This window comes from Arvicola amphibius, chromosome X (genome assembly GCF_903992535.2).
Source record: "Arvicola amphibius chromosome X, mArvAmp1.2, whole genome shotgun sequence".
NCBI lineage: Eukaryota > Metazoa > Chordata > Mammalia > Rodentia > Cricetidae > Arvicola > Arvicola amphibius.
Genome location: NC_052065.1, coordinates 88565493 through 88582210, shown reverse-complemented (window position 1 = coordinate 88582210; position 16718 = coordinate 88565493).

Genomic DNA, 16718 nt, shown 5'->3' with positions numbered 1-16718 from the left:
TCCTTTGTGTTGATATAATGGTCCTATCATTTCAAAAGTTGGTGTTTATAAACTTGATGGTAACTACAAAGAAAAAACTGTAAGAGATAAACCAAAAAAAATAGTAAGAGATTACAACACAATACTTGAGCAAATGATTTAACTAGAAGGACTACTGTATCAGAAAGAAAAAGAAAACAAAGAACTATAATTTAAAAATTAGAAAAGATCATAAAATAGTTATAGTAAGACTTTACTTGGTTAATAATTACAATAGGGAGGGAGTGGGGGTGTGGGTGGAGGGGAGGGGAGGGAAGGGGAGGAGGAGGGGAGGAGATGGCAATTTTTAATAAAAAATAAATAAACTGGAAAAAAATTAGGATATATTTTTATGAAAAAAAATAAAACACAACGGCGATGAGCATGTACTCTACAGCATGGACGGGCTCACTGTGAGCCTTGTCAGTTTGGTTGACCACCTTCCTGGACTTAGAGGGAGTTGGGAGGACCTTGGACTTAACATAGTGAAGGGAACCCTGATGGCTCTTTGGCTTGGAGAGGGAGGGAGTGGGGGTATGGGTGGAAGGGAGGGGAGGGAAGGGGAGGAGATGGAAATTTTTAATAAAAAACGAAAAAAAAACAATATTTATAAATGGATGACGTTCTTCACCTAAACATCACAGAAAGAATGAGTGTATTTTTAAAAGACTCAATGATAGGCTGCTTACTAGAATCTCACTTCTCTTCAAAGGACACATGTAGAGTAGATTGAAAGTAAGATATTCCACACAAACTGAAGACAAAGGGAAGCAAAAACAGCTCGGCTATACTAATTTCAAATAAAACAAACTTCTGTGAACAGTGCTAAAAACAGAAAAGAGGGGTCATTATGTAATAAGGAAGACTTGACCATACAAGATGAAATAATAGCTTATAAATATATGTAAACCTAACCAAATGCATAAAGGACAGAGAGAACAATTCCAACATATAATAGCTGGGGATTTTATCACCATGGTTTCTTCAGTATACAGAGAACTCAGACAGAAAAATCACCCAAATTATATTGTCCCCTAGAGTGAATACACACATTTTCATGAATCTATACAACAACTAACCAACACATATAAGATGCACATTCTTCCCATTAACACAAGAAACAATTCTTCACGGTAGATCAAATGATATGCCACAAAACAACTGCCGTTTTAATTGAAATTCTTCCCATTATTTTTTCCATATGCAAGGCAATAACACAACAATGACCAACATGGCAAAATGCCACAAAATTGTGACACTTAATATCTTGGAGGTAACTAATATCTATTTAATTGAAGTTAAGCTTTCCTCAATAAGAAGGAATTTACGCATCGTTCTATAAACATAGGCAACTGTGGCTGGTGAGGTCATGGACTCTAGAGAATAACTCACTACTGCCACTTTCCTAAACCTGTGAAGTTTAAAGCTACATTCTAAATACTTCTCCTTATACCCACGGAAAAGTATAGCTCTCATTGAAGAAACTTATTCTTGGAGCTGACCACGACTGTTACAAAAAGCAAAAACTAAAAAACAAAATTGGTCAAATTGCAGAACACTGACTATGAAGTGCCCAAACCCAGGATATAGATATAGATAGATAGAGATAGAGATAGAGATAGAGATAGAGATAGAGATAGAGATAGAGATAGAGATAGATATATATCATAACCCCTGTACCTAAGGCTCAAGGAACATTGTGGAAGAGGGGGCAGAAAGATTTAAGAGCCAGAGGAACAAGATGTCCACTGTGAGATAGTGCCTGCATATATGACAGGGAAGCTACTACACCCATGGAATCTCAACAACGTGGCTGTCTAATCAAGGACAATAACAGCACAAATGAACATGCCACATTGTGTACTCTGAATAATGACTAGAGGGTAAATTTTATAATAAGTTCTGTATAGTCACTACAATAAACAATGCAACACAAAGAGGTTCTGAGCCTCTTTCCAGACTTGAATTAGTACTTCTCAGTTCATTATTTAAATCTTTTTCAAATCTACTTTTTGTTGTGGTGAGAATCAAACCAAGAGTCCTGTTGACACTTGGAAAGTACTCTATCACTAAGCCACATTGCCAGGCTTAAGCATCTTTAACTCACAAATCTCTAAGGAAGATTCACAAAACTATCACAAGGAAGGTCTAGAGCGGACTACAATTTCAGTATGACTAAGATGAACATGCACAAGGTACACATTTAGTTTGTTTTTAACCCACACACTAGATCCATGGTTCTCAACAAGCAAGTTGCAACCCTGTGAACCCTTTCGTAAGAGTCACTCACATATTAAATATCCTGAATACCAGATATTTAAATTATAGTTCATAACAGTATCAAAATTACACTTATAAAGTAGCAACAAAATAATTTTATGGTTGAGGATAACTGTAATATAATGAACTCAACATTAGGAAGGTTGAAAAACATTGCTCTTGATGATTTGGATGTAAGAAGTTCATAGGTATCTCAGACATATTTTCCAAACAAGCTTATTGCCCTCATTTCAAGACTAATCCTATCACAACCCACCAAAGAACTGTCCACTAAAGCTAGAAACCTCACTTGACTCTGTCATTTATTTTAGTTTAGTTTAGTTTACTTGAATAACTTTTTTTTATTTTACATACCGACCATAGTTTCCCCTACCTCCTCTCATTCTGTTCCCTACCCCTGACTCCCATCTACCCCCTCCCCACCCACTCCTCCTCCTTCTCCATTCAGAAAGGGGCAGCCCTCCCATGGGCTAGAACAAAGCCTGACACATCAAGTTGAGAGAGGACCTAGCTCCTCCCGTTATGTTGGGGTGGGGTCCTATAATCCAGGATGGAGAACAGGTTACCATAAACCAGTTCAATACCAGGGGCAGGTCCTGATCTCACTGCTAGGAGCCTTATGACAAGCTCAAACTACACAACTGTCACACACATGCAGAGGGCCAAGGTCAGTCCCATAAAGGTTCCCTATTCATATGTCCTACATTGAAATAGTCACAAAGTTCAGCAATGACTGCTGATAAGATGGTTCTTAATTAGTTTTCTTACTGCTGTAAAGACACCATGATCAGGACAACATATAAAACAAAGAGTTTACTTAGAGCTCAGAGTTTCAGAAGGTAAGTCCATAGGCAGGCATGGTAGTGGAGCAGTAGCTGAGAGCTTACATCTTGATCCACAAGCATGAGACAGAGAAAGCAAGCAGCACTGTCACAAGGCAGAGAGAGCTAACAGAATTGCATGGGCTTTTGAAACTTCAACCAGTCTTCAGTGGCACACCTTCTCCAACAATGCCATACCTCCTAATTCTCCAATAAGCATGTTGCCTAATCCTTCCCAAACATTTCCACTACTAGGAGATCAAGTATGCAAATGTATGAGCCTGTGGAGGTCATTCTCAATCAAGCCACCACATTCTGCTCCCTCCACACTCCACCCCTGTGTTCATATCAAAATGCAAAATGCATTTAGTCCAATGCTAAAAGTTCCCACTGTTTTCACAGTCTCAACAGTTTCAAAAGCCCAAGTCTTTCATGCAACTCAAGGTTCATCTCTTAATAGTAAACTCTTGTAAAAATAAAAAGCAAATTACATATTGCCAATGGACATGAATACAGAAAATACATTACATTCCAAAAGTCAAGGAATGGGGAAATACTGGAAAAAATACTGGACCAAAGCAAGTCTAAAACCCAGTAGGGCAAATGCCAAGTCTTGTAGCTCCATGTCTAATTCCAAAGGGCTTACTAGCCTCAGAAACTCTCTTTCTACAGAGGAAGATTCCACAACCCCTTTACTCATGCATTCTTCATGACTCTAAAACCAGAACCACCTGGCTGATGCTGCCAAATTTGGCTGCCCACTAGGGATGGAGCCTGGCTCCCTCCCTGAATTACATTTACATAAGCTTTGATTTGTTGTTTCTTTTTAGGAACAGAAAATCTATTAAGCCTTTCACAAGTTTCAAGATTAGCTGGGTGAGGTCTTGTTGGAAGACATCTCTCCCTTTATTCCAGTTCAAATTAGGCCTTCTCTTACCTCCGTTCACACAAGCATTGTCTCCAATATTAAACTTCCTGGTGTCCTTTTTTTCTCCTCAAACTGTACATTTTGTATTTATATCTGCCATTTATTCTTTTTCTTTGTAGCCCTACATAAGAGTGATTCGTAATAAATACAATCCCCAATGACACACCTCCGCCAACAAGGCCACACCTCCTAATCCTCCATAAATAGTTCCACCACCTGGGGGCCCATTCTCATCCAAATAACTTCAATATATGAATCCCATTCATTCTAGCTATCTTTCAATCCATTTGTTCTTGCATTCACAGTTCATTAATTTCTGAAACTGAAGTAACTCTTTTCTCTTCCTATTCACAAATGAACTAAAAGATGACATTACTTTACTATCCAGGAAAAACGTCTAAAATTTATGAGAAAGTACAAAAGAAACTGAATCATAAAAGTCATTTGTGAAAAAGGACCAAAACAAAGCAAATCAGGAATTCTTACAATAACAGACTTCACAATACACTGCAAAGCTGTAGTAATCAATAATGCATAGTATTGGCATAAGTATAAACACATTGATCAGTAGGGCAAAATAAAAAACCTAGAAAAAAGTCTATGTACCTACAGTCAATTTAACAGTCTCTAAGTACATACTCTAGAAAACTGTCAAGGTTTTCAAGACATAGAAGAAGGAAAATTTGATAACCACATAGGCATGAATGAACCTATGTTCCTATCTGTGCTTAGTTGTTTTATGTAAACTTGAAACAAGCAAAAGTGATCTGAGACGAGAGAACCTCAACTAAGAAAATAGGCAAATCTATAAGGCATTTTAGTAATTAGGGATTGATAGGGGAGGTCCTAGCCCACTGTGGGTGGAGTCATCCTGGGGCTGGTGGTCCTGGGTTCTATAAGAAATCAAGCTGAGCAAGCCATGAGGGGCAAGCCAGTAAAGAAGATTCTTTTTCCATGGCTCTGAATCAAGTCCTGACTCCAGGTTCCAGCCCTGTTTGAATTCCTGACAAGGCTTTCATCAATGATAGACTACAGTGTGGAAGTGGGAGCTAAATAAACATTTTCCTCCCGAAGTAGCTCTGATCATGGTGTTTCGTGACAGCCATAGTAAAGATAACTAAGACATTATCTCTTACCAGTTAAAATAATGAAGTCAAAATGGACTAAAGCTTAGAAACTACTAGAATAAAACATAGGAGAAATACTTTGGGACTATGGAATAGGCAGACGTTGGTCAGAAAACAAAAGCAAGTAAAGTGACATTCTTAAACAAAATGCTGCTGCACAGAAAAAGAGACAGCTAAGTGAAGAGAGGCATAAAGCTATAAAATGGGAAATATAGGTACAAACTGTGCTGTAGTGGCACTTCATTTGTATTTTAATAAATAAAGCTTGCCTAAAGTTCAGAGAGTAAAACAGTCCCATTGGTCAGCCTTACCGACCAGGCAGTGGTGACACACAACTTTAATTCCAGTAACCACTTGTTTGCCATAGAAATTGGGCAGTGCAGGCCTTTAATCCCAGTGGTGCACACCTTTGATCCCAGTCCTACAGAGGATTATAAAATGGGAGGAGACATCTCACAGTCACAGTCTCATTCTGAGATACTTGGAGGCAGGATTGCCATTTCGGACTGAGGTCGATCGAGGTAAGAGCCAGTGATTGGCTGTTCTACTTTTCTGGTCTTCAGGTTGAACCCCAATATCAGTCTCTGAGCTTTTATTAATCATGCTTCACTATGTAGTCAATGAAAAAACTGATATCCAGGTCATTTAAGGAATTCTAAAACTTAATAGCTAATAGTAACAATAATGAACTGGTTAAAAATAGCAATAGACTTCATACAAAATAGATGTTGTACCTAAGAAGACTTCGATTGTGATTGGTTTTCATGTCAAATTGACACAAAGTAGTATCACCTGAACAACTGTTCTGATTGCTTTGATTGACATGATAAGGCCCACCCTGATTGTGGGCAGCACCTTTAGGTAGCAGCCCAGATAGAGAATAGTATTTTAGAAGGAAGGATATCACAGCATTTACTTATGTGGCCTTTCCCCTTGGCCTTTGGTCTCTTTGCCACCAAGTTAATTTGCCCCATTGCAGCTGCAGCTAATGACTGATTCCCTTACAGTAGAATTGGCATTTCCCATTGCTTCATTTCTGGAAGAGGGGCTCTCCGGGAACTTTCAAGGCTTCTGGCATTAGGTTTGGACTACTGAGGCACTGTGTCTTGTGGACTATGTAATGACAAACCACAAACCCCAAATTGGAGAAAGCACTCATGAAACTACTTCAACTGTTGAGGCATTCAACCTTAGAGATCAAGTGACTTTGGAGTCCTCTGCTTATCAGATATTGTTTACCTATTACTAATATTTTAAAGTTTACTTAGTTAGTTTTGAGATATTATATGTGTTTGAATGTATATGCATGTGTATATGTATATTTGTATGTATATGTGTGTGTATTTATCCCATTGGTTCTATTCCTCTAGAAAGCCTGACAAACCATATACTAATCCCCAACAGTTGTATGAAAAAAAAGTTCAATACTTAATACAGAAAAAAATTTTCAACACTTATCAAAAAATACAAATCAAAACACAATGAGATAGCATCGAAGTTTGATAATAATGCTTTATCAGAAAGATAAAACACAAGTTCTGAAAAGGACATGGAGAAAACAGAACAACTGAACACTAAATAAGGGTTTAAACTTGTAGAGCCGTTACAGAAAACAGCTCAAAGGTTTATTTATCTAAAAATTAAAACTAGCATAAACCATAATCACCCTACTGGTTTATACACCCACGGAAATGAAATCAATATATTATACAGACACCCATATTCCTCTCTATGCTGCAGCACTATTCATAATGGCCAAGAAAGGAAACCAACTTGAGTGTCCATGAGCTGATGAATGCATTTTAATGAAGTATAACCTGCCTGAATATTACACATCCATAAAATGTGACATGTATGAATATAGAGATCATTATATTAAAATTAATAGACCACATACAGAAAGGTAAGTATCATATGAGCTCACTCATCAGTAGAATCCCAAAATGTTACTCTTACAGAAACTGAGACTTGCATGATGGCTACAAGAGGGTGGGAAGAAAAAGAGTGAGGAACAAGGAAATTGAATAAGGAGTACTAAGCTTTAATCGGATGGGAGGAAGACGTTCTAGTGTGTTTTTACATATTAAAGGAAAGATAGACAACAATGATGTAAGTCTGAATTTCAAAAACCAGAAGAAAGTATTGAATTTTTGCATATTTTTGCAACATAGAAATGCTAAACGATGTTGGGGACACGTGCCTGCAATATCGCCACTAGAAAGTTTCATGCAAGAGGATTACAAGGCATGCAGCCAGCTTGAGCTAAGACAGGGAGAACACATCTCAAGAAAACAGGGACTGAATGTAGTACAGTGGTACGTTGATGACCTAAAAGTTTCATTGACCTGGCTTTAATCTCAAGAGTATGGTAATAGTAAGGAGAGCTACAGAGAGAACATGATATATGTTTGGAGAAATGGATACATTGGATCTGGCAAAAAAAAAAACCATTCTGTACTGTAGATAAATTGCCTAAATCACATTGACTGACTGTGGCATATCTATGAGGAATCATCTCAACTATTAATTGTTTCAGTAGGGCTCAGCTTACTGTGGGCAGCACCATCCCTATGCAGGCGAACCTGGACCATACAAGAAAGCAAGATAGCCATGAACTCAAGTGAGCCATCTAACAAGTAGCAACCTCCATGGTTCCTGATGTACCTCTTTGGTTATGAGTAAATTACCTGGCCAGAGGTAATGCTGCACTGCAAAGCAAGAAGTCCTCCCATCAGGCTCTTTTCTTGCATTCCTGTCCTGGCTTCCCTCAGTGATGGACCATGAACTGGAAGAGTAAGAGAAAATATATACTTTCCTTCTCACGTTGCTTTTGGTCAATGTTTTATCATACAATACAAAGTTTGAACTCAGATTAATATTTTTGTGTCATGAAGCAGTTAGAAATAAATTTGATTAATAAAAAGACATGTACAGTTCTCAAATCCATAGTAAAGCTATTTATAAAAGGCTACCCTTTTGAAGTTGGCCTTTCCTATGAAGTGTGCCTGTCTATTGTTGACACATTGGGTTACTTCTTAATAATTTCAATATCTGATAACAGGGAGTTCAGGACTTTAAGCATGTCTCCTGTTTGAATAGAACCCACCCTTGAAAAAACTCAATAACAGCTTCTGTTCACCTTCACACTCTTCTGCTCTCTAGAGGGGATCCCAGGTGTCCAAGGAGATAGCCCCAGTTAGATCCTTGGGCAGCAGAGGAGAGGGGGCCTGAACTGGTCTTATCCTATAGCCACACTGATGAATATCTTGCATATCACCATAGAACCTTCATCCAGTGATGGATGGAGATAGAGACAGAGACCCACATTGGAGCACCAGACTGAGCTCCCAATGTCCAAATGAGGAGCAGAAGGAGGGAGAACATGAGAAAGGAAGTCAGGACCATGAGGGGTGCGTCCACCCACTGAGATGGTGGGACTGATCTAATGGGAGCTCACCAAGGCCAGCTGGACTGGGACTGATGGAGCATGTGATCAAACCAGACTCTCTGAATGTGGCTGACAATGAGGGCTGACTGAGAAGCCAAGCATAATGGCACTGAGTTTTGATTCTACTGCATGGACTGGCTTTGTGGGAGCCTAGTCTGTTTGGACGCTCACCTTCCTAGACCTAGATGGAGGAGGGAGGACCTTGGACTTCCCACAGGGCAGGAAACCCTGACTTCTCTTAGGACTGGAGAGGGAGGGGGAGGGGGAGGGAAATGTGAGGAGGGGAGGAGGTGGAAATTTTTAATAAATAAATAAATTAAAAAAAAAAACGTGCCCACTCTGTAATCCAGGATCCCTAACTGCCCATAATATCTTTAGCCCTACACAGAAAAAGCTCTGGAACCACTTTTATGTTCTTAGCTGCTTTCCATTGTCAACCAGATTGTAGTCCTCATAAGGATTTTTTATTAATGAACATCTACTTGCCCCTTGGAAAGATGGCTTCATGTTTCCAAATCTATGGTCCAAGACATTTGTCTCTGGTTTTTCCGACTTCTGACCTCCCTAGGCAATACCCAATAATCCACACTGTTCCTGATATCAGACTTGAGGCCAATACTTGCTCAGAATCTCAGGCAGACCCCTTGTAAAGGAGAAAAGAAAACCAACTTCTACTTCATTATTAACTGTTACCAGGAGAGAGTGTGGAGAGGATGAATTAATTGATACTTGCAATATTTTCTGGTACTGAATATAAACTCGGGGCTTTGTACATGCTTGGCAAGGGTTCTACCACTAACTCACATTGCCAACCCCACACTGGTAACTTTTGAGTCAATACCAGAACCAGAATCAATGTGAGGTTAGAACACAGAGTGTGCACATTAGTAATGATAACAATTAGTAAACAGTTTTTATGTGCCTGGAATTTTTGAAAATTCATGTATAAGTCAATTAATGCCAAAAGCAACTTGTAAGTGCTCCTATTATGACATTTTATTTATGAATAAACCCAAGTCACAAAGATAGTCAGTAATTGGCCCTAGTTTATTTTTTATGACAGTTACTATGTGAAGAACAGGCTACATATGCAAGAGCTGCCCAAGTCCTACCCTACCTGTAATGTGCTTCACACACCAGCCTGTTCAAGACATACTATGCGAAATTCAACTGTAAATTGAATGATATAAATTTTATATCACAAAAAAAAGAAAATGCTAACCTGGAAACAAACTAAGGTTGTTTGGCTCCATTGTTCTATATATACTATACAATAGTGCTCTGTTAGGGTTTGAATCTAAAATGTTCCTCAAAGCCTCATGTGCTAAGTTTTTGATTGCCAACTGATTGGTTTGATCCTAATGTATATAAACTAATCAATGAACTATTCCATTGTTGAATTCATCATTGGAAGAAATATTGGGAGTTGGTGAGGTCCTTTTATATGTGTGAAGTCCTTTTATATGTGTGTATGTATGAAGTCCTTTTATATGTGTGTTGCTTTTATTGGTTAATGAATAAATCTGTTTCAGCCAGTAGCTTAGCAGAATAAAGCTATGTGAAAAAACTAAACTGAATGCTGGGAGAAAGAAGGTAGTCAGTAAGAAGCCATGTAGCTGCTGCTGGGGACAGACGCCTCTGCTGGAGCCTGTCGAAACTTTGCTGGTAGGCCATGAACTCGCAGTGATGTGCAGATTAATGGAGATGGATTTGTTTAGGATAAAGAGCAAGCTTCAGCTATTGGCTAAACAGTATTGAAAATAATATGGTTTTGTATGATTATTTCGGGGCTGAGCAGCCAGGAACAAACAAGCAGCCTCCCCCAACAGTGGAGCCATTTGAAAGAGGGGCCTGATTGAGGGACTAGGTTAGTGGGGACATATTTTTGAGAATATATATTATCCCTAGTCTTCTTTGCTCTCTTCTCTCCTTTTGCCATGAGTTCAGAAGCTCTGCTCCATTATGCTCCTCTCCACCATTATCCTCAGCTGTACCACAAGCCTATAAGGACAGTAGCAAGTAACAGTTGACAAAACTCTCTGAAATCATGAGTCAGAATAAACCATTCCAGCTATAAATTGTCCCTCTCAAGTATTTTGCCACAGAAACCAAATGCTATCTAACACATGATCTTGATAAATAGGCTAGCAACAGATGGGTTTTCTGTCATCCTACTAGTATCTCATTTTGAAGGGAGAGACTTGTCTCACTACTTTCCCAACATGACTTAAAAACAGACCTGAGATGTGCTGTGCACCACATGATGCACCTGTTCCCAAAGCTCTTAGGTTGAGACTAAAATTCTCAAGGTTTTGGGTGGTGAGCTTTAGGTTTGTTTGAGGTCACAAGGGTGAGGTCCTCATGATGGGTTAGTGTTTTTCAGCATAAGGACACCAGGGAGTTGACTCCCAGCCTCTTCTCCACTCCTCTTTCTTCTTATTTCCTCTCCACTCTGTTACACGAAGACACAGTGGGAGAGGGAAGTCTAATACAAATCAGGCAAACAACACTCAACAGAAATTGACCATGTTCATACCTTGATCTTGGACTTGAAGTCCTCAAAAATTTGAGAAAACAAGTATGTGATATTTGAGGAATGTGTTTTATGATATATTTATGGCAATCTGAACAGACAGACTAAAACTAGAATGTAAAAGCATGCCTCATTATTCTGCCCCTTGAAAGGCTGGCTCTAGAGAGACTGGATGTTCATAACAAAATCCAAAGGGCTATTTTCATTCACAAACCCAGCTCCTAGGTGGTTATAGAACAAGTCATTTGGAAATTTGTCTTAATGGTATATAAAAGTTGCACAGCAGAGTGAAGTAATTTTATTCGGATATCAAATTTCAGAGGTTTTTTAAAAGTTAACCAAATGCCAAGTCGGCTAAAGTTCAGAACGATACAGTGACCTAAAGGGGAAACAGGATAACAATTAAAAAATGAAAACCATGCTAGATCCCTAAGGATGAGCAGAAATAAATAAGACACATAAAGGATAAAATAAAAGCATTTCCTTATCATACTAGGTAAGAAATAAGACTTTTTTTGAAAAATCGGAACACTATTTCACTCAAATAAATGTAGGAAGAAGGTGGGAGTAGGCAACCGAGCGAAACTGTTTCCCAGTCTTTCTGGCAAGGGAAGATAATGTCTAAGACCCAAAAAGGGAAAGTACCAGCTGAAACAGCATGGAAATGCTCAGCAGGCCATTTTAGATCACTCACAAATGTGGAGACTATGAAGCCTGTTTTGATGAGTACCATGTCTAAAATAAACAATGCATGTTTCCAAATTTACAAAAGGTTAGCTTAATTTACCCATGGATTGTTACGTAATTGCAGTATTATGGTTGATTCCTTTCTTTCAGTCTTTCAAGTCTCCCCTGATACTTAGAACAAACTGAGATATACGAGGTAGATTCTAGGCATCAGTCAATATACTTCTATGTAGAACTTCTAAGAGATAAGAACAGTCTCTTTGTTGCAGGTCTCATGCAAAATATGGGAAAATACGGATAAAATGTCTCTGAAGGTAATTAAGGTGTTTTATGCTGCAGTAGTTGACAGTCTAATGAAACAGAAAGAATGGACATACAACAAGAATCCCAGCTTATGTAAGAATAAAAATGACAATTCAACAATTGTGTTTCTATTGGGTCCAAATTTTGTAGACAATGTAAATAAAGTAGCAATTCAAATGCATCTTATTGTCACAAAAATATTGTTCCAATTGCTGGGTACATACAGAGTTTTTCATGTGTCTATTTCTTGGAGTAATTTTAGACCTCACAAGTAAATGGCTATACTGCTAATAACACAAGCATTCAATCCCAGATAGAGTTTTTATCTTCAAAATCTGATTCTTGATCCTTTCTGAAGGCTTTGAAGATCTTCTGCAGGGGCTGGAGAGATGGCTCAGTGGTTAAGAACACTGGCTGCTCTTCCAAAGGTCCTGAGTTCAATTCCCAGCAACCACATGGTGGCTCATAACCATCTGTAATGAGATCTGGCACCCTCCTCTGGCACGCAGGCATACATGGAGGCAGAATGTTGTATACATAATAAATAAATAAATCTTCTTTAAAAAATATCTTCCACATCCCATCATGCAATCATTCTACCTAGATAATACCACAGGAAGTAGTAAATAGTTCAGTGATAAAATCTCAAATGTTATTGTTTATTGGATATAAGGATAAGAAACTTATAGAGATCTCCAGCACAGCATCGTTCCTGTGGTTGATAGTACTTGATTTTATTTTGAGTACTTTCCTAAGAGGGCCAATCCTATATTAAATATCTCATTACAAAAATAATAAATAAGAGGACAGGGAGACTTGCTTGACAATAATTGATAGGTTTATAGCAGAGAGATTATGGTAAAGACTTCACATTTGTGTACTTCTTTCCAAACTCATCCCATTATATATGTTAATCATGTGAAGCATTTTAAATATAAAATCTGTAAACACAAATATCGGTTATGTGCGTTCTCTATTGAGCACAGTTCTAGACAGTGAAGATAAAGACATGAATGAGATAAACAAGGACTCTGCCTTATGTGGGATTATATTATAGTAAGAGAAGACATGCAATGAACACTCAAATAAGAATAAAATGTTTCATGTCTTGCTGAGTATAATAAAATTGGTACTGTAAAGAGAGGAAGTTAATAGATGATCATGAAAAGTAGTATCACAGGCAGGCTGAATGAGGAGGAATGCTCTAATGGAAGAGGGTCCTGAGGAGAAATATGGATAAAAGAGGTGAAAAGAGTGATTATCTTCACGGAGCACACTGGGGGAATTCTTTGTGTCTACTCTTCTGACTTTCTCTACTATAGCCATACTGAACATTTCTCTATTGCGTGCCTTTGAACATGCACATTTCCTTTACCTGAAATACTCTATCCCCTTTCTCTCTTTTTATCACCTTATATACTTCTAGGCTCTGATTAAGGATCCATTCTATAGGTAGGTCTTTCCTAGTTCCTCCAGGTGAGATTAAGAGCCATATCAGACAGTCACTTTCAGGCTCATCACTCATTCAGCTCTCTTACTATCCATATGTTCTGCTTTCTTTTAAACTTTCAGATACTGGAAGCATGTATTAGTGTCTGATTTCTTGTCATTACTAATCATTTTATCATAATCATCATCACTGGCCCTATGATGACTTAGTTAACCACTCACTGAGATTAGAATTTTATTAATGGCCTCTTGCTGGCTCTGCGAATCTTCAATAAGCAGATAAAGATGTTTTCCACATGCCTTAACATTTAAACATGTATCTTTTTCACTCATATATTCATGCATTTTCATCATGTTTACTATTTTTATTCCTTCCATAAAACAAATTCACTGATGTGGATTTTCTAATATTTTGAAAATATCTGAAATAAGCCAGACTATTCCAATTAGGAGTATACTAGAAAGACTTGCGATGCTGCTCAAAAACACATCACACTCATTTTCTACCAGCCCTTAAACATCTTTCATTGTCCATTGTTTCCCAGTGTTGTGTTAGTAAAAAATTAAAAGCTAACTGTACCCTTAATTTAAAATAACTTTTTTAGTTTGATAATATTTTTAGCTATCAACAATGTAAATCATATAAGATGATGATGTTTTTCATATGAACCTAACAATGGATACACAATAGTAGTGAAGTTCCTTCAAAGTCACTTGAGATTCTCCAAGCCTCTGGTGCAAGATACAGTTTTAATATAACAAAATTGACTTGAAGTTCTGCAGAAGGTACTGGGTACAGTTCAACTTGGAGTGTGTTCTCTAATTTAAAAAGTCAATAATTGGAAGGTGGAAAAATAATGAGCTCTATTACATTGCTAATAGCTTAATGAGAGATTTGGGGTTTGTTTCTACACTTGGTATTATTTGTTCTAGACTGGCCTCCTGTCAGACATCACTTGCAAGCAATACCACAAAACAGATTAGAAAATGAGAAGACAATTCATGGCCACATAAAATATTACTCTTACTTTGTATGTTTTTTTCACATAAAAAGTCACATGTAAGGTCTAGCTCTGGAGTCTGAGCATACAGACCATGGCGTATAGACTGATAACTCCAAGGGACTCCTACTCTGCTAGATGGGGTAGTTGAATTTCCTGAGTACTATATGTCTCTAATGATGAAATTCAAGGTTGGAACTGAATAGTATCTAAGCCATGAAGATTTCCATGAATTTTATGTACCCTACCATTAAAGAAAGGAGTGATTTACATACAGCGGATTTTATTTTCAGTGAAAACTTTTATACCGGGGACATGCAACCACTCCTACTGAAGGTAAGATGACTAGTTATCTAACAAAATGCCCACACGGTACTCATCACTATCCTAAGGGAGGAATAACTGTGAAAAGCACCAGCAGGAAATACACCACATTCGGCTATGAGACAAACATGCTGAGGTTAAAGAGAAAACTCTTCCAAGATTATCTTCTAAGTAAGGCACTTTTGTGATGCATTCCATAGCAAGGAAGACTAAAAATTTGTTTTTAGTTAACACCGATACACATGCACTTATCAAGCCCTGAACATTACCTTTTAATGAATTGGGTTGTTTTCGTGTCTTCTCTAACTGTTCTAATATTCATAGCTCTTCCTCTTTGGTATATTTTAGCATTTTTTGCATGCCTCTCCTATTTCTGTTATATTGTCACCTAAAGAGAGTTTCTTATAGGAATCACTATGGAGGAGAACTAGTGAGCAGGTGATAGTCTGAACCTGACTAGGTGATATAATTATAAAATAATCAAAAGGTACCAAACAGTGATAATAACAACTATGATTTCTATAATACTCCATGTTAAAAACAGTAGCTTACCAGTTTCTCACAAAAATTCTGTGAGCCATAGGTTGATCTCAGCTTTATATCACAATTGAAGAAACTGAAATTCAGGAAGTTTATTTCTCTCAGGACACAAAAGTAATAACTAGCAATGCCAGCATTTGAACCAAGGGGTTCTGACACAATACTTTATACTCTCTACCATTAACAATGATTATATTATACATGATAAACCAAATGATAAATCAAGAGCATATAGTTTCTCCCTAAATTTGTAGTCTGGCTTTTCTATAGGGCAATGGTGTTTATCCTCAAGTAGTACTTATTTGTGTGACATGCCATTAACCTCTTCTTCAACTACACATTAATACACACTAAGGAGAGTAGATATGTAAGCATTGTTATGAATGATAAAATAGCAGTAGAAAGTTTTTATTATGAGAACATTCTTTGGGATACTGTGTGTGCATGTGTCTGTGTATGTACATGTGTGTGTGTAGACACACATGCCTGTTTGCAAACAATCATATATGCATACATAGTAGAGTTGGTATAATATGTCATATTAGTGATAAGGTGATTTATGTGTCCAAAATGGTTGCCCATCTCCCAAGTGAATCTTGTTTCAGATTCAGTATACATACCATTTCCTACATTGTACAAAAGTTAGTCTGTGGATAAAAGAATACAAAAAAATAGTGACACTCACATCTTGGTGGTAGCCAACAAGTTTATAGTTGAACTTAAGGCTCACTCAGGAGGAGAGAAACCATGCCTGGTACTAGAAACCTAGCCAATTATCCCTGCATAGTGAGGTCATGGACTTTCTAAGAGACCCTACTACTGCACAACTTTACTAAACTAATTCCTGACTACATTTGAAATTACTAGCCTTACATCCATAGATAAGTGTAGCTCTCACACCTCACCCAAGTTGCTTTTTGCAGTAGATGGAGACCATTACAGAAAATCACAACTGGTGAAAATAAAGAGAACATGTGATCATGAGGTTCTGAGCCCTAACTGATTCATTTACAATAGAACCCACACCTAACACTCAGGGAACATTGTGAAAGAGTGTGTGAAAAGATTGTAAGAGGCAGAGGATCAGGAAATACACTGTGAGATACTGTCTGCTCTACATGACAAAAAAATGTTATACTCATGAAATCTCAACAATAGGAAGAACTAAACAAGCCATAAACAATGGCACTGGTTGACATATCACCTTGCATGAAGGAAATCTCACAGAGCCCCAGGCCTATGTAGAGAGCTATAAGAAA